The sequence below is a fragment of the Puma concolor genome, chromosome B3, assembly GCF_028749965.1.
Source record: "Puma concolor isolate L17-30 chromosome B3, mPumCon1.1.hap2, whole genome shotgun sequence".
Taxonomy (NCBI): domain Eukaryota; kingdom Metazoa; phylum Chordata; class Mammalia; order Carnivora; family Felidae; genus Puma; species Puma concolor.
In genome coordinates, this window is record NC_141672.1 from 23,641,643 (window position 1) to 23,663,657 (window position 22,015).

Sequence of the window (22,015 nt, forward strand, 5' to 3'; positions counted from 1 at the left end):
CTGAACAAGATTGCTGAAATTTAATTAAGACACAGTAAGGGGTTCAGTTGGTATATTTATACACTGTCAGTTATTTGCAGAAGAACATTAATAATCTGAGAAGAGTGTGACCTATATTTGTCTGAGTATGTAAATAATAAAGTCCTTTTGCCAAAAGTTAAAGCTGTTTATAGCCTGTGGAGAATTTCATAGTAACTATTTTTATCCTGTCATTTCTGTGTATCTTATGTAAACATCACTCGAAGAGGATTATCTGCAAGCAGGAATTAGTTAGCATTAAAAATAAGATGTACTCATCAAGCTTTCAGCACAGATACCATTTTCCAAATTGACATGCTGTCAGAGGACTTCATGACTGCAAAGATATCATAATGAGAAAAAGGGGGCACATGCCTAAGTGATCCAAGTGTTCTTGCTTTCTACACAAATCTCTCTTGACAAGTGGAATGAATTCCCATGTATACTCCCAGGATGTGTCTGTGTGTGTGTTGTGTGTCTCTTTCTACCAATGATCAGCCGGTTTAACTATAAATCACTGAGAATGTTCTTTTATGTTCCTGAATCTTTAGATAGTGGAGCCAGCTGTTGATATGATTACCCATCCATGATACTAGTCAATATCCGGGAACATAAAAAGCAGGAACAAAGGGGTCCTGGATGTGTTTGTTGCCTACCAACATCCTGATTTCTGCCTCCTAAGTTTGGGAGTGAAAGGCCATCTAGTGTGGTGGTTAAGAGTGAGGTTCCAGATTAAGAAACCTAGTTGAAGATCCAGACTGCCACTTTTCAGTTGTGTGATATTGGGAAAGTCATGTAATTTTAAAGGACCTTAATTTCCTCATCTATAGATACAGAGATAAAAATGCTACCTATTTCATAAGACTGTTCAGAGAAGTCACTTTACATATGTAGAATGCTCAGGACAATACCTGACAAACTGAACACTGAGTATTGCCAAATTGCTATTCTTGTTTGAGGTCATTTTGCCAGCAAAACATTTTTACGAAGAGTTGTGCAAGTAACTTTTAAGGAAACTGAATTTTTTCCAGAAACATTTTTAGGACAGCAGCATATTTGAAAGAAGGTATAGGATATGCTTTGAATAGTGAAAAAACGCTTCACTCTCAAGACACTAACATCTCCCATTCTTTCAGAGCAGGCCTGTATCTCCACAATATTTGATCAGCGGGTTATGTAATCAAGGAATATTCCTAACTTCTTTTATTTACATAAGTGATATAGGACTGGGACTAGGGTGAGGCTCTAGATTTAGGCATCAACCCCTTCCCAATTAGTGATATGTTAACACAATATTTAAGAAAAATAAAAATTAATGCAAGACGTCCATGATGAACACAAAATCAAAATTTAAATAACAGGATCAGCATTTCTGATTTTCCCTTTTGCCTCAACCTCAGTATGGCTTGTCATGGCACTGAGTAATGTACTCATACGTTCCATATAAAACTATTCAGGAATATATGTAAGATCAATGGTTAACATTAATGAATGACTCTGTTCTAGACATTATGCTAAGTGATTTGTGTTTTTTTTTTTTCTTTTCAAAATTTTTATTTATTCTGAGAGAGAAATAAGGTGAGCAAGGGAAGGAGCAGAGAGAGAGGAGAAAGAGAATTCCAAGCAGGCTCTGTGCTGTCAGGTCTCGAATTCATGAATCTCGAGATCATGACCTGAACCAAAATTAAGAGTTGGACACTTGGGGTGCCTGGGTGGCTCAGTCAGTTGAGCCTCCAACTCTTGATTTAGACTTGGGTCATGATCTCACAACTTCTTAGACTCGAGCCCCACATCTGGCTCTGCACTGACAACATGGAACCTGCTTAGGATTCTGTCTCCCCTTTTCTCTGCACCTCCCCCACTCTTGCTGTCTCTTTCTCTCTCTAAATAAATAAATTAATTAAAAAAATAAAATAATTGGATGCTTAACTGACTGAGCCACCCAGGTGGCCTATGCTAAATGCTTTCAATGAAGTGATTGAATTAGTATAAATACTCCCATTTGTACATCATTAAATTCAAATTAAGTGACTCCTGCCAAGTCAAATCCTTTGTTAGTATCATATGTTTTACTTCTACATACATTGTAAAGTCCATTTTATATTATTATTAATTTTATTTTAAGCAATTATCTTCCAAAGAAAGGAATTTAAAAAATGCAAAAAATAATTTTTGTATTTAGTCACATATTACCATTTCTGGTACTCTTTGTTTTTGTGTAGGTTCATATTTCTGTCTGGTATCATTTTCCCTCTGTCTGAAAGATTACTAGTGATAGATTCTTAAAATTTTTGTGTGTCTGAAAAAGTTTTAAATTCACTTTCTTTTTTGATATATATTTTTCCTGAGTATAGAAATGTAGAATTCTTGGTTGAAAGTGTTTGGTTTTTGTTTGTTTGTTTATTTATTAATTTGTTTCAGTACTTTTAAAGCTGTCACTACATTGTCTTCTTGCTTCCATAGTTTCTCAAAGGAAGTCTGCTGTAATTATTATCTTCAGTTTTCTATATGTAATGTGTTTTCCAGTGAATGTTTTTAAGATTTTCTCTTTATTACTTGTTTCAGCAATTTAAATGTGATTTGCATTGGATTGGTTTTCTTCATGTTGGGGTGTGGTGAACTTATTGGATCTGTGAGTTTAAGTTTTTATTAAATTCAGAAAATTTTTGCCAATATTTTTTTCAAATATTTCCCCTCTCCATTTGCATGTTAGATCATTTGATATTGTCCCACATTTATGGTATGTTCATATTTTAGTCTTTTTTTTTTCTCTTTGTTTTATTTTGGATATTTTCTATTGCTCTATCCAAGTTTACTGATATTTTCTTCTTCAATGTCTAATCTATTTTCAATCCCATTCACTGCATTTTTTTCATGTCAGATATGGTTTGATTTGTGTTTTTTGCATACTCCATTTCTCTCTTTATCATGATCTTATTTTGTCCCTCTACCTTCTTGAAAACTTTTTTAGTTTTAATATCCTTGTCTACAAGTGTTGTCATATTTTAATTTCTGGACCTATTTCTATAGATTGATTTTTCTCTTAAAAATGTGTCAGAGTTTCCCCTTTATTTGCATGCCTGTAATTTTTGATCAGATGCTAACATTGTGAACCATATGTACTTGAATGATGAATTCTGTTTTATTTGTTAAGTACTATTTGGCTTTATTCTAGGTTACAATTAAATTTATTGTTTCAGTTTGATCCTCTTAAGCCTTGTTTTTAAGTTTCATTAGGACAGATCCAAAGGCAGCCTTCATTCTAAGACTAATTTAGCCCAACTTCTAAGGAAACGCCATACTGAGGACTCTACTCAATACCCCAGGTATAAGGAGATTTTCCTACTCAGTATGGTTGGAACAGAACTATTCTCAGTCCTGTGTGAGTTTCAGGAATTGTTCATTTCTTCTTCTCTTACCCTTGGATAGTTTCCTCTCACACACATGATCATCAGTATTTAGCCAAAAACTGAGATCATCCCCTCTTCAGATTTCTGGGTGCTGCTCTCTGGGTAACCCCCTCTCTAGTACTCTGCCCTACTAATTCTAGCTTTTTTAGCCTCCTTGAGTTCCAATCTCTTGTCTCCTCAATTCAGAAAGACTTCCGGTTCTATTTGGGATCCCTTTTCTGTATTGCAACCTGGAAACACTGCACACAGTAGGCAGGGGCAATCATAGAGATCATTTTATTTGTCTCATTTTTCTCAAGGATCACTGGCCTGAGTTGCCAGTTGTCAAATATTTGAATAGCATTCTTTCATTACCCCCCCACCCCACCCCCCACCGCTCTGCTCTGACCTCCCTGGTTTTCTTATTTGAGGTAGGAGGATAAATCTGGTCTGTTACTTCCACATGACTGGCTGGGATTAGAAGTCCTCTGAAGGATAACTATTTAAAATTTAAGGACATTTCATGTTTTATGTAATCATCACAATCCTTACATTCTCATAGATTAAAAGACTGAGGGTCAAACAAGTGAAATTATGCTGAAGAATGATATAGCATAGAGGTTAAGAACATGGCTGAACAGCTAGCACCCTGAGTTCAAGTATTAGCTTTTCACTAACTAGCCATTTGAAACTCTCTTTCTGTTTCAACATCAATAAAATAATAATATCATCTAATTCATACAGCTATTATATAGACTATACTTAACATGTCAGGTGCTAATATCTGTTCCTGGAAAATACTAATTTCTCAGTAAATGTTATTATTTTCAAAGTCACATGGCCTGTGGTGGAGCTGGGTCTAAAATGGGGCCTCTAGGGGTGCCTGGGTGGCTCAGTCGGTTGAGTGTCCAACTTCGGCTCAGGTCACGATCTCACGGTCTGTGAGTTTGAGCCCCACATCGGGCTCTGTGCTGACAGCTCAGAGCCTGGAGCCTGTTTTGGATTCTGTGTCTCCTTCTCTCTTTGACCCTCCCCCATTCATGCTCTGTCTCTCTCTGTCTCAAAAATAAATAAATGTTAAAAAATTTTTTTTTTTAAATAAATAAAATGGGGTCTCTATTGCTCATTCAATTCTTGTGATTTCCTCTATTTCATGCTACTTCTGAAGAGTGAGGCTTATGAATGTGCTGTTATCAAAACATCTGGTGGAATCTGGTAAGCAAGTCTTAATAGACTTTCATTAACATCTGTGCATTGAAGATAGGTTCCCAAGTATTCAAATACTAGAACTAGTCATTTATAATGTAAAGTTACCCCCAGTGACACAAGTCAATTTAGGGTCAGTGACTTCAGTATGTGAATATAAAAATTAAAGCTGGAGGGTCCTAGCTATCCCTGCTGCCAAGAGGAGGCCAGTATTTTGGTAACCTGCAAGCAAATGGTACAAATATCTTTGATGCATCATTTTCTTCTTTCCTTTTCCATATCAGGCCACTCTTTTGCCATATACCCACACTGTACTAATTCAACTAATGTCACACAGAAATATTTTGGATGGTGCCCTTGCCTGTATGGCAATGCCTATGGGGCTAGGTTGCTTCTGTAATTTCCTTTCAGGTTCAAAAATGTATGAAGGACTATTTCAATGGAAAAATTAATCTCTTTCATCATCACAGAGGTGTGTTTCTGCTTTGACATCTTGAGAACACAGAGATAAAGACATTGGATCTTTTTCTTCTATTCAAAGAAGAGAGGGGCACCTGGGTGGCTCAGTTGGTTAAGCATCAGACTTGGCTCAGGTCATGATCTCTTAGTGAGTTCGAGCCCAATGTCAGGCTCTGTGCTGACAGCTCAGAGCCTGGAGCCTGCTTCAGATTCTGTGTCTCCCTCTCTCTCTGCCTCTCCCCCATTCACGTTCTGTCTCTCTCTGTTTCAAAAATAAATAAACATTAAAAAAATACAAAGAGAGAAGGAGAGAAAGAAGACAGAGGATGTAGGAGAGAGAAAGAGCAAATAAGCCATGGAATAAAATGACATATTGAATAGAAACTTCCATTATATCTAAATGTTTATGAGAAACAGAAAATATTTAGGGTATCTCAAAATTATTTTACCTTAAACTTATTGGATAAGACTAAGCTTACTAGTAAACTCAGTGTTGGAAACTCCTGTAAAAGCCTCCAATGTCCTAAAGAAGATAAATAATTAGAGGACTAATGAGCTGCCACCCTTCCCTTTTCACCAGCTGATCTGTATTGTTAATCTATAAAAAAGATATCTGTTGGGGCGCCTGGGTGGCTCAGTCGGTTAAATGTTGAACTTTGGCTCATGTCATGATTTCCTGGTTCATGAGTTTGAACCCCATGTCAGGCTCTGTGCTGACATTTCAGAGCCTGGAGACTCCTTTGGATTCTCATTCTCTCTCTCTCTCTCTCTTTCCCCCTCTCTCTCTCTCTCTCTCTGCCCCACTCCCACTTGAGCTGTCTCTATCTCTCTCAAAAATAAACATTTTTTAAAATTTAAAGAAAGATATTTGTTCTTTTCTGACCAACTCAGCCTTCTTTCCTCAAAATTCATCTCAATTGATGTGGTTTCCTATCAAAAGGATTATTCTTTTAAGGCTAATCTGTGTTTTGTTTTGTTTTGTTTTTTTACAATCTGGGGTCACTTCAGGCCTTTAAGGTTTTAGTGGGTTTAATTTTTTTTAAATTTATGCATTTCTTTTGTGTCTCTGTCACTTCCCTTTATGAGTACATCTGAATGGAATTTCTTCACTTTAATTATAAGTCACTAGTGTCCTTCACAACTTGCTCCCCAAGCGATGAGAAGCATCTGGTCCTTCCATGAGGTAGGGAAGCACCGAGATGGCCTCTTCCCTCTATGCTGAGAAGTCCTGTTAGGAATGTACCATGTTTAAATGTAAGTTCCTTTGTTTGTTTATCTATAATTTCATGACTGACCTTAGCTAAGTGGAACCTGATGAAAGAGAAGGGAAACTCTCATCACCATCCATTCTTTTGTTTTCTTGGCCCACTGAGTACATTTTCCCAAGTTTCTGGCATTTCATTTTAAAATTTATTTGGAACAATTTTTCTGTTGCATATTTAAAAACAAATGCATTATAAGTTCATTTGGGTTTTGCAAACAAACTTTGCAAAATGGCTAACTTTATAAGAAAAAGCACTTTGTGTTCTTAAAACTATTTTTTTCTTTTAGAATGGTGGAAATGGTGGTTTTGTAAGCAATAAAATCTGTAATCTTGAATGAAAATTGTACTCCACAAGGATCAGTGGACAATGAGGGGTCTTCTACTGGAACTTGGTACTTTATTAGCCTTTTAGCCTTGATTGTTTTAATTCCCTGGTGACCCATTTGGAAGTGAAGTAATTCATTTTCCATGCACCAATCTATTCTTGAGCAGATGGAGGCCACCAAACAAATTGAAGCAAAATGTCAAGTTATGTAGTGTTACCCCCATCACTTTTGAGAACATGACATGCTGCATCCAGTCATTGCCCCAATCTCAAGGGTGTGCTTCTCTACACATTTGAAGTAGTTGTCATTAAATGATAAATATCATTATATAGACCCATGACTGGTTAAAGCTTGGAGTACATTCTAGAGGAAGGGTTTACTGCGTTTCCACAGTTTTCCTTATAGGGCACATCTTGGTTTTATAGAAGGGTATAACACAGAGGAAGTTTGGGTAAATAGATGCAGAAAATAAAATCTCTTAAAATTGTAGGTTTTAATCTGATAAAGAAAGTTGCAATGTTGAATGTCTATTTATTTCCTACTGATGTTTTGCATTGATTTAGGATAGTGGTAGGAGGAGCCTCACAGTACCCAAATGCCCAACTTTATGTAGTGTTTACAACAGCAATGTACAACCTTGTTTGGGTATTGGAATGCATGTGTGGACCTGAAAAAAAAAAAAGTGCAAATGTCTAAGCTCTGTCCAAGACCTACTGAAAACAAATTAGGTGGAGGTCAGACCTGAATATCTGATTTCTTTCAAAAGTTCCACAAGTGTTTCTGATTGAGAACAGTGCACTCAAAAAAATTTTTTTTCGGTTGTTATCTTGGGAAGCTTTACCTTTCTATCCATACACTACAGAATTATCAGAAAAGTTCAAATGACAGTCCATTTCAAAGATTCTGGACAGCTTTTTAGAAATAGAAAGTTCTTAAAACTCTAGTTTGAGAATGACATGTTATATAGTAAGAACATCTCTTTCTTTAATCCTTTTACTCAAAACACAAACAAACAAACAAAAACCACTCACTACCATCTGTCTTTATTGAGGATCTTCTCTGTCAAGCACCATGCTGGCTCTTTACATTTAATGTCTCATTCAATATTTACATTTATCCTAGACTAAATGTAACTGTGTCCACCATAGAGATAAGACACTTTGGGCAAAGACACATAGCAAAAGCCAGAATTTAAATTAATGATGATCTGATTTCAAAACTTGTTCTTTCTTTTTTTTTTTTTCTTTTTACCAGCCACCCTCTGTCCTCATTTCTTTTCACCTTCCCCACCCTTTTCCTTTCAGCTCCTATGTCCTTTAATTCTTGTTTTCTTTACCTTTCCATGCTATAATATCTGGAAAATGAGAGAGAAGGGTGCATATGTCTCACTAAAATTCTTGGTAACAGAGATTGTCTCAGTATTCTTGTAAACATTTCCACTTGGAGAAGTTCTCACAGTCACTGGATTTGACAAACCTCGGTCTGGTATCCTTTGACTAATGGAAATATTTATATTTTTTGACTGCCTCATTTTAAAGAATGTACTGGGATTTGCTCAAGAGAATATAAAAACCTGCTGTCCCTGTTTCCATTTCCCGACCCAGACATGACCCCAGTACATTAAAGCATCTGCTTTTGATTTCACATCTTTCTATCTTAAGGGCCATCTTTCTGAACTAGGGTTTAAAGTAGCTCAACAAGCAGCAAGTGTGAGATGAAGGCAATGAGGGAAGTGGTTCTGGTTGAAAAGCATAAATAACAGAACTATCTATGTAACCTGAACTTTGGTGTAGTCATCTACATTCATGGCCTCCCATTTACCCTTGCCATGGGCCCTGGTGCATCTAGCTGCTCATCTGCCTGTGTTTCTCAAGTACTGCCAAAGAATTGCAATATGACTTACCCTTTCTCCTCTAATCCACTTATGTTTCTCTCTAGGTGGGGCATGGGGAAAGGGGTCTGTGGCTAAAAACTACTATGCATGGGGCACCTGGGTGGCTCAGTCAGTTAAGGGTCCGACTTCAGCTCAGGTCGTGATCTCATAGTTCGTGAGTTCAAGCCCTACCATCAGGCTCTGTGCTAACAGCTTGGATCCTGGAGCCTGCTTTGGATTCTGTGTCTCTCTCCCTGCCCCTCCCCCACTCAAGCACGTGCACGTGCTCTCTCGCTCTCTTGCTCTCAAAAATAAACATTAAAAAATTTTAAAAACTATGCAAAATAAGACAGCTTAAAAACAAATATGAGTTATGGAGAAAAGCTTTGAACCTTTCTGACGTGGAGATGTAGATATTTACTTAAGTAAGATTCTGCATGATATTTTATAGTATTCGTCTAGAAATTATAGAGGAAGCTAGTTGTAGCTTCTGCCTAGTGAATATTCTGCACACAATTAGTTCATACTTAATAAATATGGGCTAGTAGAGTATGCAACCAAAGAAGACTAAAAGGAGGTAATACAGTTGATAACTCAAAGCCACAATGTGGTTATGTGGAGTCAGAAATGTCCATTTCTACCTTGGGCAAGTGACACATCATTCCTGAAATTGCTGCTGCTTTTGTAAAATGAGATTTATGATACATACAATGGAATATTATTCATCCATAAAAAAGAATGCAATCTTGCCATTTGCAATGATATGGATGGAGTTACAGAGCATTATGCTAAGTAAAATAAGTAAGAGAAAGACAAGTACCATGTTATTTCACATATGTGGAATTTAAGAAACAAAACAGATGAGCAAAAGGGAAAAAGAGAGAGAGGCAAACTAAGAAATAGACTCTTAATTACAGACAACAAAATGATAGTTACCAGAGGGGAGGTAAGTGGGGAGATGGGTTAAATAGATGGTGGAGATTAAGGAGTGCACTTGTGATGAGCACTGGGTTATTAAAATAAAAACTTAAAATAATAAAACAAAATGAGTTTATGATACCTACCTCACAGATTGTTATGAGGATCAACTGAAATGATACATGTGAAAGAACTTCAGAAATTATAGACTATGAATAATCAGGGAAGTATGAGAATCCCAAATCATAGATATGTAGTATGGATTCAATTAAAGCTTTGGTAGAGAGTCATGAAAGGGAAATTAATAGGAGTAAAGCTACCCAGACTACATATGTTTGGACCTAAAAGTTAGTGCTGTTGTTGAAGACAAAAACTTTGGTTGAAGTAGATAATTGATTTAGAGAAAGGACCGTGTCATGTTAATACTTACAGTTCTGGTTCCAGCAGGGTCTTCCCTGGAGTAGATGTTTAGTGCATGTTAGAAAGGATAGGTGAATTGATGAACAGATGGATGTGTGACTACATAGCTCTAGTTCACTTTTAGGTTCAGAAGTGGAGAAGCAGTTTTTAATATTCTCTTTAGCTCAGCCCAATATGGTTTTATAAGAAAACCAACATCATGACTTTTACTAAATATATATTTTTTTAAGACTGCGGTGTTTACCTCATTTTCTAGAAAGACAGGTGATGACATGAAATACTGCTGAGAAAACAAGGCTTATACTTTGTGATTGTAAACCACATTTTCTGAATTAGTATTGCAGTCAGCCAATGAGACCAAGCTGACTGTTAAGTGATTTTTAAATCACATAAGAGGTATAAAGACTGTGCCATCAGCCAGTTTTATCACATACCATAGAATGGTGCCTCCTGGCAATAGGAACCAATGTCCTTATTGGGCATTAGGGTAGAAAGGAGGTAGCAGTCTTTGTTGGGGAGGCAGCTTTATACAGAATTGGGGCAATTATGATTGAGACATTTACACTAAGTTCCAAGACTTATTTGAACCTATCAGAATTTCAAAAGCACCAATGTGCTGTATCTCATGATTTGTGTTTTCATTTTGGTAGGCTTGAGTTTTTGTGGCCTTGCATTTTGCCCATTAACATTTTTCACAAAGAATGATTGTGTGTTTGTAGATAGGCATCCAGACTATTGGTGAATCCAACCAAGTAGCTTTTTCATTGCACAAACTTGTTTTGATAGTTTGAAATACCCCACAAGAAAGCAAGATAAAAAAATTGACCCCTGGAGGCTAACAAGATAGACATGAAACTCTATGAAAGCAATCCAACTCCTATTATTGCTCTCATAGGGATACTTTCTTGGGATATGTGAATGAATCAAGTTTAAGCATGCTCAAAAGAAATACGAGCAGATGTAGACAAAGAAGTTTAGTTATCAGGTCTATCTATGTCCATAGGGCAACACATGTCAGTGAAAGATGCTTCCTGATGACTGGACAGTCAGTCTCCAGTAATAAAATCATAATTATAGTACCTAATGTGTAAAGGAGAGAGAGACCTGGGATTATGGGCAGTAAAGGATGAATCCGGGCACATAGATATTACTTGAAGCCTATATCCGCGTGTCTTGGTTTAGCAGGTAAAAACCCATTCCCTTCCTTTTCTCATCTTGAAGACCTTAAAGAATCCCTAGGGTATAAGAGCAAATAGGTGATCCAGTTACAGTATTATTAGGTGAAATGTGGGTATAGAGACCCTTTCCACTATTTACTTATTTATCAATAAATATTTATTGATCAGATACTATGTGCAGAGAGCTTTCTAGGTGCTTGGGTTACAGCAATGAACACAACAAAATCCTTGCCCATATGCAGCTTACATTCTGGTGGGGAGGACCAATAGTGACCAATCAACCACATGAACACATGCATTATAATGCCAAATAAGGATAAGTATGACGAAGAAATACAAAGTAGGCTAACAAGATAGAGATGACCTGGGATAGCCATGTTAGAGGATGTGGTCAAGGAAGGCTTCTCTGAGAAGTTGAGGTTGGAGGAGAGAACTGAATGAAATGAGGGAGCAAGTTGGATAATGTTATAAGAGGATGGAGCAGCAAGTGCAGAAGCCTGGAGGTGATTGAGCTTAGATTTTTAGAGAAGGAGAAGGGAAGTGAGTGTGCCTTCAGTTGGAAGGGTCACAGGAAGAAAATGAGACTAGAGAAACAGGCAGGCAGCAAGAGAATCAGGGACCTCCATGTAGGTCATGGTTCAAATTTGGGTATCATTCTAAGTGTGCTGAGAAGCTATCAAAGGGTTTTGAGCTGGTGAACAATATGATCTCATTTGTATTTTAAATTCATCTTTCTTCTCCCAAACAGAGACTAAACTTCTTGGGTCAGCCATGGTTTGAAAGCAGAATCAATTATCTCTCTCCCCTCTCATGATCTCTAGCCTAAAAGAATAGGCACTCCTCATGGATGGAGACTACCTACATCTCTACTATTATTGTTCCCAGTGCTTTGCCTTATCTTGGCACTACATGAGTACTTGGCAACTACTGAATATATTCTGGAGGGGTGGGTGAGGGAAATTTCTTAGACTGGGGCCGATATATCTTTGCCTATTATGAATTAGGACCCCTCTCATAGATGGGTCAGTCCCCAAGAAGCATGAATTGGGTATCTTATGTTTTCTAGAGTTTCCTAAGTGATTTCCTGGGATTGTGGGAAGATCGTTATAATAGCGACCATATAGAACTTGCAGCGATATATGGAGGGAACTTTGAAAGCATCTCATAAAATGGAGATGAGAAATTTGAGTCATACAGAAAGTTTGGCTTGAGACCGGAGACCAAGACTACATCAGTTAGCTGGTCAATTTGTTGTCATTTCTTGAAAGGCACTTTGCAGATTTAAACTATGTAAGCATTAAATTTTTTCTTCCTCCTTGTCAGTATAAAATATATTTGATAAGGTCATGAGTGTTGGGTAAGAAATAGGTCTTTCTTCTTTGATGGGCCCCTCTGGAGACTTGTCTTGACCTGTGTCCATAAAATCACCCTTTCCTAGCTACATAAAAGAAACAAATCTGTGCAAGCCTCCTCATAATTTTGACTTGTGGGAGTCAGACAAGTCTGTGAGCTCCCGCCCTTATTATAAACACCATCTCCAGAGGAGGCAAACGTTCTTAATTTTTACAGTCACGATGCAGTCATGCTTTGAGATCATCTGACAAGTGCTGTAGAAGCACAAAGCATTATTACTATCATTAAGGCAGTAATGACTATGATTATAATGCAGTTAGGGGAGCTGAGGAGGAATGGTAGTTAAGGGTGAGTAAGCTTTAGCCCCCATATATCTAAGTAAGATTTGCAGTATCAGAAACATGTATGTGTGTGCATGTGTGTATGTGGTGGGCACAGAGAGGCAGATGATATTGGGATATCATTACTGGAGGATATGTACTGAAATCCATTTTAGTGAAAATTTTCAGAAAACATCATTCTATTCCATTCTACTTAAAACCTAGAGCACAGCTTTGCTTTGTTTCAGTAGTAATGTGTTGGTAGAAATGTGATTTCCCTGCATATCACTTGGAATGTGATGGTGACCTCAGAAGCTCTGGATGTAGCAGAAGGTTGTGATATAAAGTATTTATTTCAGATATTACTCTAACTGCTCTGCAGAACAAAAGGAGGATGTGACAGAAAGTCTGTAGTTTGGCATTTTGTCATTTACTATGTTTTCCCACTTTCTTCCTTGATCTCCATTTAAGAGAATCTGTGATTCTGAAAAACTAACATTTACTCATTCAATAAGCATTTATGAAATATCTATTAAATGCCATGCCTGGTGTTAGCTTGTAGGATTAATAGGATGAATATGATTTGATCCTTGCCTTAAAGGTGTTACAGGTTAGTGAGAGAGTCAGACAAGAATATCAATGGGTTTGATGTGTTAAAGACAAGCTTTTCCATTGCCAGAGCACCATGATCAAATCTACATCTTGGATGTCTCCCTTTGGGGTCAGTGTGTAGGATGGATTTAAGTGAAGTGAACTGGAAGCAGGGAGAACCTGATCAAGGCCATTTCAGAAGTACAGGTGAGAGATAACTGTTAAGTTCTTGAAAGATTTTTCATCTCTGAAACCCAAATACTTGACATTATTTATTATGAGACCAAATGAAGGGAAGGACTGGTTTGTAGGATTCACATAGTTTGTGTGGTTGGTATCTTTAATTCTTTGCCCTGGCTGTGAGTGGAAGTGAAGAGTGATTGCTTCACAGGGGTGGGAAATGCCTGGATGTTTCCTCTGAGTTGGAGAAGTTCTGTGCAACTGAGAAATTGACTTAGAAATATTTTGTGAGTTCTTATAGAGTGCTAGAGTTGCATGTCACATTTTGGACGTGGTCCTAAATGTTGCCTAAGAGAGCATGCACAATGATAATGACCAAAATAATTACTTATTTTCTATCAGATTGGATTGTTAATGGAGATTTTAGAGACTTTCTTTCAGAATTTGAGAATTATTTTAGTGGAGAGAAAGAAAAAGACCATGGGCATTGAGACTCCATCTGCCTTGCCTGGGGTTGATACAGTGGGTTTTAGGAGAAGACCTTGGGTCATTTATTTCAGGCAGAGGGTCCAGCAAGTAAATAAACTCATAAGGCTGTACAAGATGTACTCTATAAATTCTTCCCTATCCTGAATGAGCTATAAAGCCCATGACCTTTAAGATTTTAAAGAAGCTAATTGTTTGAACTTATAATTTGAAAAGATGGAGTTTGCCTTTATATCACTGGGAAAACTTTAATCCCTATGAATTAATGCTGCAGAGTATGTTTACAAGGGTCATGTTTTACCCACTTAGAGATCAAACAGCTTTGGGAGGACTTTTGAAACTTTGCTTGTATGCAAATATTTGCTGTTGATTACAAAAGAGGCTTAATTGAAGTCAGCCTAACTTTGCACCAGACCTGAGTAATAGAGTATGGGGACCAGCTATTTTCCATTCTCTCTCCAAGTGTGGAAAAGATGAATGACTTTAAATATAGCCAGGAAAGATAAAGTCAACAAGCTCTGTTCTTAATACAAGTAATATAACAAACAACAGTAGAAGACTGAGATTGAATCAAGAAAAAAATCTTGTTAGCCATTGCAAGGTGACCTGAAAGAGCCAGCCTCAGTTTTGCCAAACTCTTCCTAAGAGTTTCAATAACATAAGAGTCTGCTACCTTTTAGGGATGCTTTCATATATGGTGAAGGGACTGGGTAAGCTCTTTTAGTTCTGTATTAACAAAATTATATTTAATTGGAAATTACCCTTGAAGCATTTGTGGAAGTGTGGACTATTTTTGAATTTAAAGGTGATATTTATTTATTGCCTGTAACTAAGAAAAGGCTTTCTAACTTCGTTGTCAGAAAGTACCTTTGCCAGAGCAGAAATAACATGGGTTGCATACGGACACTCCATGATATGAAAGCACTGCCTCCTACAGCTATATAAGCATTTTTCTTTTCATATCTTCAGAAGAAACAGAAATGATTGCCCATGGAAACCTGTAAGTGTAATTTGCCTCATATTTATTAATATCTTCTGATTGTGATAGGTGCCATGCTAAATGTTCACGTGCATGATCTCATTGCATCATATTTTATTAAACGAAGAAATAGAAAAATAGTGACCTTTTTTTCAGAGACATAGAACTAAAATGAGGCAGAATAAAATTTCTGAGTTTGAGATTCAGGTTTCTTTCCTGTGCATCTGTGGTCTCCTACTCTCACTGACACACTGCTGATTACTCCCTGGCTTTCAGGCTGAGCTCCAAGCAATAGCTCTATCCCACCCACCACCTCCTTCAACACCAGCTGTATCCCCCTCAAGCTAAGCTGTCCTACACATTGAAAGTTTCCATCTCTGCTTTTAATTCCTCCCCTGTTATCTCCATCCATACCTAGTATTGAGACCAGAACTTCTGGTTCCCTGAAATTTTGGTTTCAGAGGCCTTTTTAATACATACACTGCTACAATGTAAAGAAGCATGCTATAGTTCTAACACCCAGATATATCTCAAATCTGTCAAATTTCCTCTATTAGCACATTTTTGATCCTAGATCAAGCCATCATCTTGAAAGAGACAAAAGTCTGGACTGCTGTAAAAGTTTTCTCATACTTTGTGATTCAGAGCATGGTCCTTGGACCAGTAGCATCTGCATTACTTAGGAGCTTATTAGAAATGCAGAATCTCAAAAAAAAAAAAAAAAAATGCAGAATCTCATGCCCCACCCTGGACTTGGAGACACAGAATCTGCTTTTAACCAGATCACCAGATGTTCATGTGTACTTTAAAGTTAGAGAATCAGTGTTCTAACAGACCTCCCCATACTTTTATTGCCTCCTCTATTACATTCTCCCCCTTGTATCCAGTGTGATCTTTTAAAAATATAAAAATGTTCATGCCATTTCTCTACTTAAAGTTCTTTAATGGCGTCCCATCTCACTTATTATAAAGCCCAAAGTTTTTACAAGAACTTACAAAGTCCTGCAAGATCTGATTCTTACCGACTCCCAGGCACACTGACTTCCCCTTCCTTTCAGCTTTTAAAACACACCAAGCTTGGTTTTACCCACAAGACTTGCCTCATTATTTCCTTTACTTGAATACTCCCCTTCTGCTCTTGGTATAATCTTAATTTTCTTAACCTTTCATTTCCACTTAGAAGTCACCTCTTAGAGAAAATTTACCTGAAACTGTAAGGAGGTTCCTCCAGTTTTTCTTTATTATAACCATGTTGATTTCCTTTAGAACATATATCTCAATTTGCCATTATATTATCTATTTATTTCCCTAACAACTGTCCATTTCCCTTCTTGGACCATATAATGGTAAAACCCATGACTACTTCCCTAGCCCTTAACACAGTGAATGAGAAGTGAATAAATATCTGTTCAACAAACGAATAAACCATAGTATAGTTATGCTTCTTGCTCATTGAATTTTTTTCAGGAGTATATAATCAAAAAGAAATCATTAGTGTTTATAATTCCTGCAATTGTTACTAGTTTGTTTGTTTTTTTTTTTTTTGTCATTTTTACTTGGATTATGCTTAGTTATACAGATTCTGGAATACCAGAATCTAATACTTAATACCAACTTTAAACATTATTGGTATAGTGATTTTTGTTTTTAAGCTATTTGCAAATGTGAGCTAGTCTTATTTATCTACTTTATCCAACAAATATTGTCCTTATATCAAATATCTGGCCATTTCCTTAATGGAAAACAGAAAATGTTGTCTACAAGTATAATTGCTTTGGACCAGGGTTGATCAGGAAACATATTGAACAAATATTCAAATATTGTTTTTTCCTTTCTTTTCTTAAGAGTATTGTAAAGGATGTAGGGGTAATGAGTTCAAGGGCTGATGTCTTGAAATATTAGGCTGCAACTGATGGTTAACCCAGGGTCAGAAAAAGAAAACTCCCTTGTGATGTATCATTGCACAATTGCATAAAGCACATGTGTAATAGAGACTTATATCTTCCCCTGGAACATCTGGCATTACTCATCATGAGAAGCAGGTGCCTAGGTTGGACGGACCATATGTCCTTTCCAGGATGACACATTTCTGTTGTTTCTGGGTTGCATTTGAATTTTATTTGGCTCTTGTCAACCCAAGCACATTAATGATCAGAATGATAATGTAGAGAAAGATTGCCTAAGAATGACGGTAAACAAGGTAGTTGTTGCTTCTGGTATGATGAGGTTCTGGATTGCAGAAAACTTAGTAAGCCACCCTGTGATTGACAACTCATGACAGTCCAGATGTAATGCTTGTATACTTGCTCTGACAAGTTGAGTCACAGCTTCCATGGATGGAACTTGTCTCCAAATGGAGGGTTTGCCTGCTAGCTAGCCAAAGTCTTTGTTCAGTCTTAGCCAACCATGGGTCACAGTGTCATAAAAGTTTACTGAGTTGTACCCATTCCCCTCACATAAGCTGTTGTGGCTCAAAAGATGAAGGTTGGTGAAAGTACTGGAACAAAGTTTATAAATGTACAATACTTCAGCCAGGGTACATCTTGGTAAACTCATTAAGAGAACATCGTGAAGTCACCTGTCCTGTTGTGCTGTTCTCCCTTGCTTTACTCCAGCGTGGTGTTAAATCACTGGCTGTTAGATTTCCACGATGAAAACCCTCTGGTTATCTGGGTCCATGCACACTGCTTGTATTGTGATCTTTCTGAATCCCGTGTGGAGTTTGGCAGGAACTTAATATTTGAAGTTCTAATAGTCGTAGTGTTTCTCCAGGTGTGGTGTGCTGATTATCTGTTTTGCAATTACCTTCTGAAAAGCCTAGATTTTTGGCACTGCCCCCACAGATCTACTGAATCGAGGTCCTGACATAAAGATTCGAAGTCTGTGTTGTCAACAAATGTTCCAGATAACCCTTATGAATTCTGAAGTCTGAGAACTAGCTTCTCTTGAAATTAAGTGTGCTATTTTAAAATTATCTTCCAATAGGCTTTAAATAGAATTGGGGGTTCAAATAATCAACTTTAAAAATAAAGGTTTCATGGATTACCAATAGCTCTACAATGCATTCTTGGCTTGTCAGCTATGACACTAATAAAAATTATCCTAAAGTTAATCCATAGAAATGTAAATGTCTGAGTCCTGCTCAAAAGTGACTCTTTATAAAACAAAGACTTATTTTCAGGGATGGTATACATGATTTGGAGTGCATGCATGTGTGTGTATCTGTGTGTGAGTCTATTTGTGCATGTTTGCATATGTGTGTAAGAAGAAAGTTAATTGGGGGCCTGTTGTTTCTGAGGCTTTTGGATCACTCCTTTTTATCCCAGGTTAAATACTTATGGAATCCTAAGAGGAATTCATGTTTTTTTCCTTTAGTGAAATGATTTTAAGAGATTTTCTTTTGTCATTTTCTTTTTGCAAATGAATAGATATCCACTATACCTTAGCTTTTTTCATGGCTCTTGTTTATTTTTCTTTAAAAATCTGTAGTGCAAAGACACAAAAACCATCATTTAAAAATCAGTCAGGGTGCTTTTAGTCCTCACTGCTACAGGTCATTTCTTAGAAATGTTTATTGAACTGTGATATATACAACTGAAAATATACAAACTAAGCGTCACATTTAACCAATACTGACATCAAGCAACAGAACCTCATTGATAACCCAGAAATCCCTTTGTCCCTTATTTCAGTCACCAAAACTTTCCAAGAAAAGTCATTTTCCTGATGGCCAGAAGTAACTTTATTTCTAAAATACATCTAATCATTTTACTTATTTTTTACTGTAAATATTAATCTTTCTTTACATATTGGAATCTTTAGCGTCTTAATGATCCATATGAATTCAATCTGAACTTTCCTGACTACATGCTGACTTTTCAAAAACCCTTTTGTTTTGCTAATTTTATAATTCTAGAATTTTTATTTCATTGAGTGGCATTCTTTATGTTCAACTTGAATCATTTCTGGTTGCTCCATGTTTTGTTTCTAACCTGGAATGTACAACTTAAAATTTCAGGGTGGCATTAGCTATGTAGTTAATATCAATTATGGAATACTTCAGACAATTGTTTGAACTATATTAGCTTAAAACAAGTGGTTGACTTTTTTTTTTTTTTTTTTTTTTTTTTTTTTTTTTTTACCATTTATCTAATGGGAAAACTTGGTCAACAAACAAACCAATTGGTTGGATAGAATAGATTCAGTGCAATAATTTATTAGAGCTAGGAATAATTCATTAAGAATTAATATTTGGTGTGTTAGGGAACCACAAATAAAAATAAATATGGCACTCCTAGGGACTTCCCATGATTTTCAGGTTTAGTCATAAATCACATGGGCATTCTCAGCATCAGGCAAGCCTATTGTCTCTAGGATTAAAAAGAAAAGGGATCATGGGGATGTGAAAAGAGTACTTACTGTACTTGGGGTCTTGAAACCTTGTGTGACCAAAGGCAAGTTATATAATCTCACTGAGAGTCAGTTTCTAGATATATGAAATGAGGATGATAATATTTTCCTTGAAAAGTTGTGGTGAGAAGTAAGTAAGATTAATGTTTCTAACCATCTAAGAAAATTCCTGGACATAGACATTGCTCAATCAGTGTGGCTTTCATCTCTCAGCATAGCAGTCTTTTTCAAAGAGGCTTAACATGGGAGGCCTATTCTATTGGAAAACAAAAAGCACTATACCTTTTCCATACATTTTCTATTTATTTATTTCTTATTCCAAAACAAATGCATGCTAGTTACATAAAAATTTGGAAATAGAGTTATACCAAAGAACTCCCATACTCTCAGAGATAGCCACAGTAAATATTGGTTGTAAGCATCGCCCTTACCATGTACTTTCTTAGTATTCCTCCAAATGCTCTGTACATAGTAGGTGTATCAGTGCTTCCAGAACTGAACTTTTTCCAAAAATATATGAAAGTGGTTGTAAATCCTTTATGAACATTAATTATTGGCTTAGTGTGAAACCCAGCAGACTTTCTTGTCTACCTGCTATTTTTTTCAATCCTCAAGGACAGATACTTGTCCTATTAACTTCTCAAATAGCTCTAGGGACAGAAATTATAAGAGGATAGGTCTATAGAGCAGATGTTAATAAAATAAATCACTTAAAAACTACTTTATTAGACTTTCATTGAATTTTAAAATTAAAGCTGGGTTTTTATTTTCTTTTTAAAGGAGTACAGCAGGGTGGGAAGAACTGAATTAGGAATCCCATGAGCTGAGTTATAGCCCCTGCTCATTCATTCATTCATTTCCCTGCCTTGAGATCTAGGTAAGTAACACAACTTCTGTCACCTTGTAAAAGCTGAGGCAATAATGCCTGCCTTGCTTTCCTCTTATGTGGTGAATGTAGAGCTCAATTGTGATAATGTATGTAGTAATGTTTTTTGTGCACCAATGTGCTATAAACTTTTTGTGTTGATATGGTATTAATAGGAAAATTAGTATGTATAACATTAACATAAATATTTCTTTGGGGCTATATGTGCAAAACACCAGAATTTACTTTATTTTGATTTTATTTCTCAAAGTGGTTTATACCTACATCCTTAGTCATATGGATGAGTAGATAGAGGCTGAGTGCTATACCTCGCAGTACAAAATTCCCCGACTTCCTATAACTTTTGTGGATTATCATATCACTTCTTTACTATGTGCCAGTCTAAAAATTCAGAAAGCAGAATTTAAAAAAAAAGGATAATAATACATTTTCCAGCCCTCATCTTACCCAGGAATAGAGTTCCATTTATATTACCATTAGTCTCTTTATATACTTTGATACAACATGATGATAATAACTGTTATCCCAAGCATTAAATGGGCTACTTAGCATTTGGGGAAACAATAGCATTAACCACTTAAAATTATAATCTTGCATCCCCTAGACATGTTGTAACATTTCTGTGTCTTTGTGCAGAAAGAATATACATTTTGAAATCAGAACAAACTGTTTTTGAACTTGCTACACTTCACCAGCGATGTGACTTTGGGGGTAAGTTATCATCCCCTCTGAATCTCAGCTTTAACATTAGGATTATATGAAATGGTGTATATAGAATACCTAGGACAGTGCTTGGCACATTTTTGGCATTCTGTAAGTATTAGTTCCCTTTTCCTTCTCATCATGACACCAAAATGTTTACTTATTTTAACAGATATGAATGTTTGATAACTTAGAATAACATGAAAAATTTATCTCATTTATGTTTCCAAGGCATAGTATAAAAATCCATGCTTTTATTTGCATGGATTAAGAGGCAAAGAATTATATTTTCAAACAAGACATTTTCTTGGGAATTTGTTTACCTTGCATAATGCAAACATAAGCTACAATTGGGTTAATGACCTAAATGTGAAGCTAAAGCCACAGAGGAAATAGGAGAAATATTTTAATCATAGGAGGATATTTTAATCATCTTGGATTGGAAAAAGTTTCCCTTTACATGATAGCAACTCAGGGATCATAAAAGAAACATATGTCACATTTCATTGCACTAAAATTTAAGACCCCTGTCAAAAAAAGTAACCATAAAACAAAGGGTAAACTGTGGAAATTTTTCTTACAATTCGGAAATATTGTGAAGAGTTCCCACAAGTCAATAAGAAAAGATAACTTAGTAGAGCAAGCAAGTGAATGGCATACATTTAGGTAACTCTTCTTACCACCTGAAGAAGTTACCTTGGTAGTCTTGAGTCCAAGTACTGAAAATACAGTATTCAACCATCTTTGTAAATGAATGGGAAGACAGTGGTCCTTCATTTTGGCAGTGTGATCAGCTTTGTTTTGAATGAATGAGTTTTCTTGACTGAAACCTAGAGGTTTCCTGAGAAAACATTGTTTAAAAAATTCTAGGCTTTTAAATGGATATTTTTCCTAAACATTTCTGTTTATTCCATTGTCTTTGTCAGAGTGAAGAAACATACACCTAACCCTTTCTTGATGACTTTATTCATCATCAAGAACATTTTTTATTATATTGTGCTGTAATGCAGTACAATGAGGTTAGGAAGAGCTGTTTACCTCTGGGCTAGTTAGGTTA

General features: G+C 36.4%; 1 long non-coding RNA gene across 1 annotated transcript in view; it reads left to right on the forward strand.

The window, feature by feature from the left end:
• LOC147579802 (uncharacterized) overlaps positions 1–20,969 on the forward strand; it is a 91,320-nt gene extending 70,351 nt beyond the window's left edge. Inside the window, exons 3-4 of the long non-coding RNA XR_015251825.1 lie at positions 20,151–20,247; positions 20,893–20,969. This is a non-coding gene — a long non-coding RNA (uncharacterized LOC147579802). The remainder of the gene's footprint in view (positions 1–20,150; positions 20,248–20,892) is intronic.
• The last annotated feature ends 1,046 nt before the right edge of the window (positions 20,970–22,015 follow it).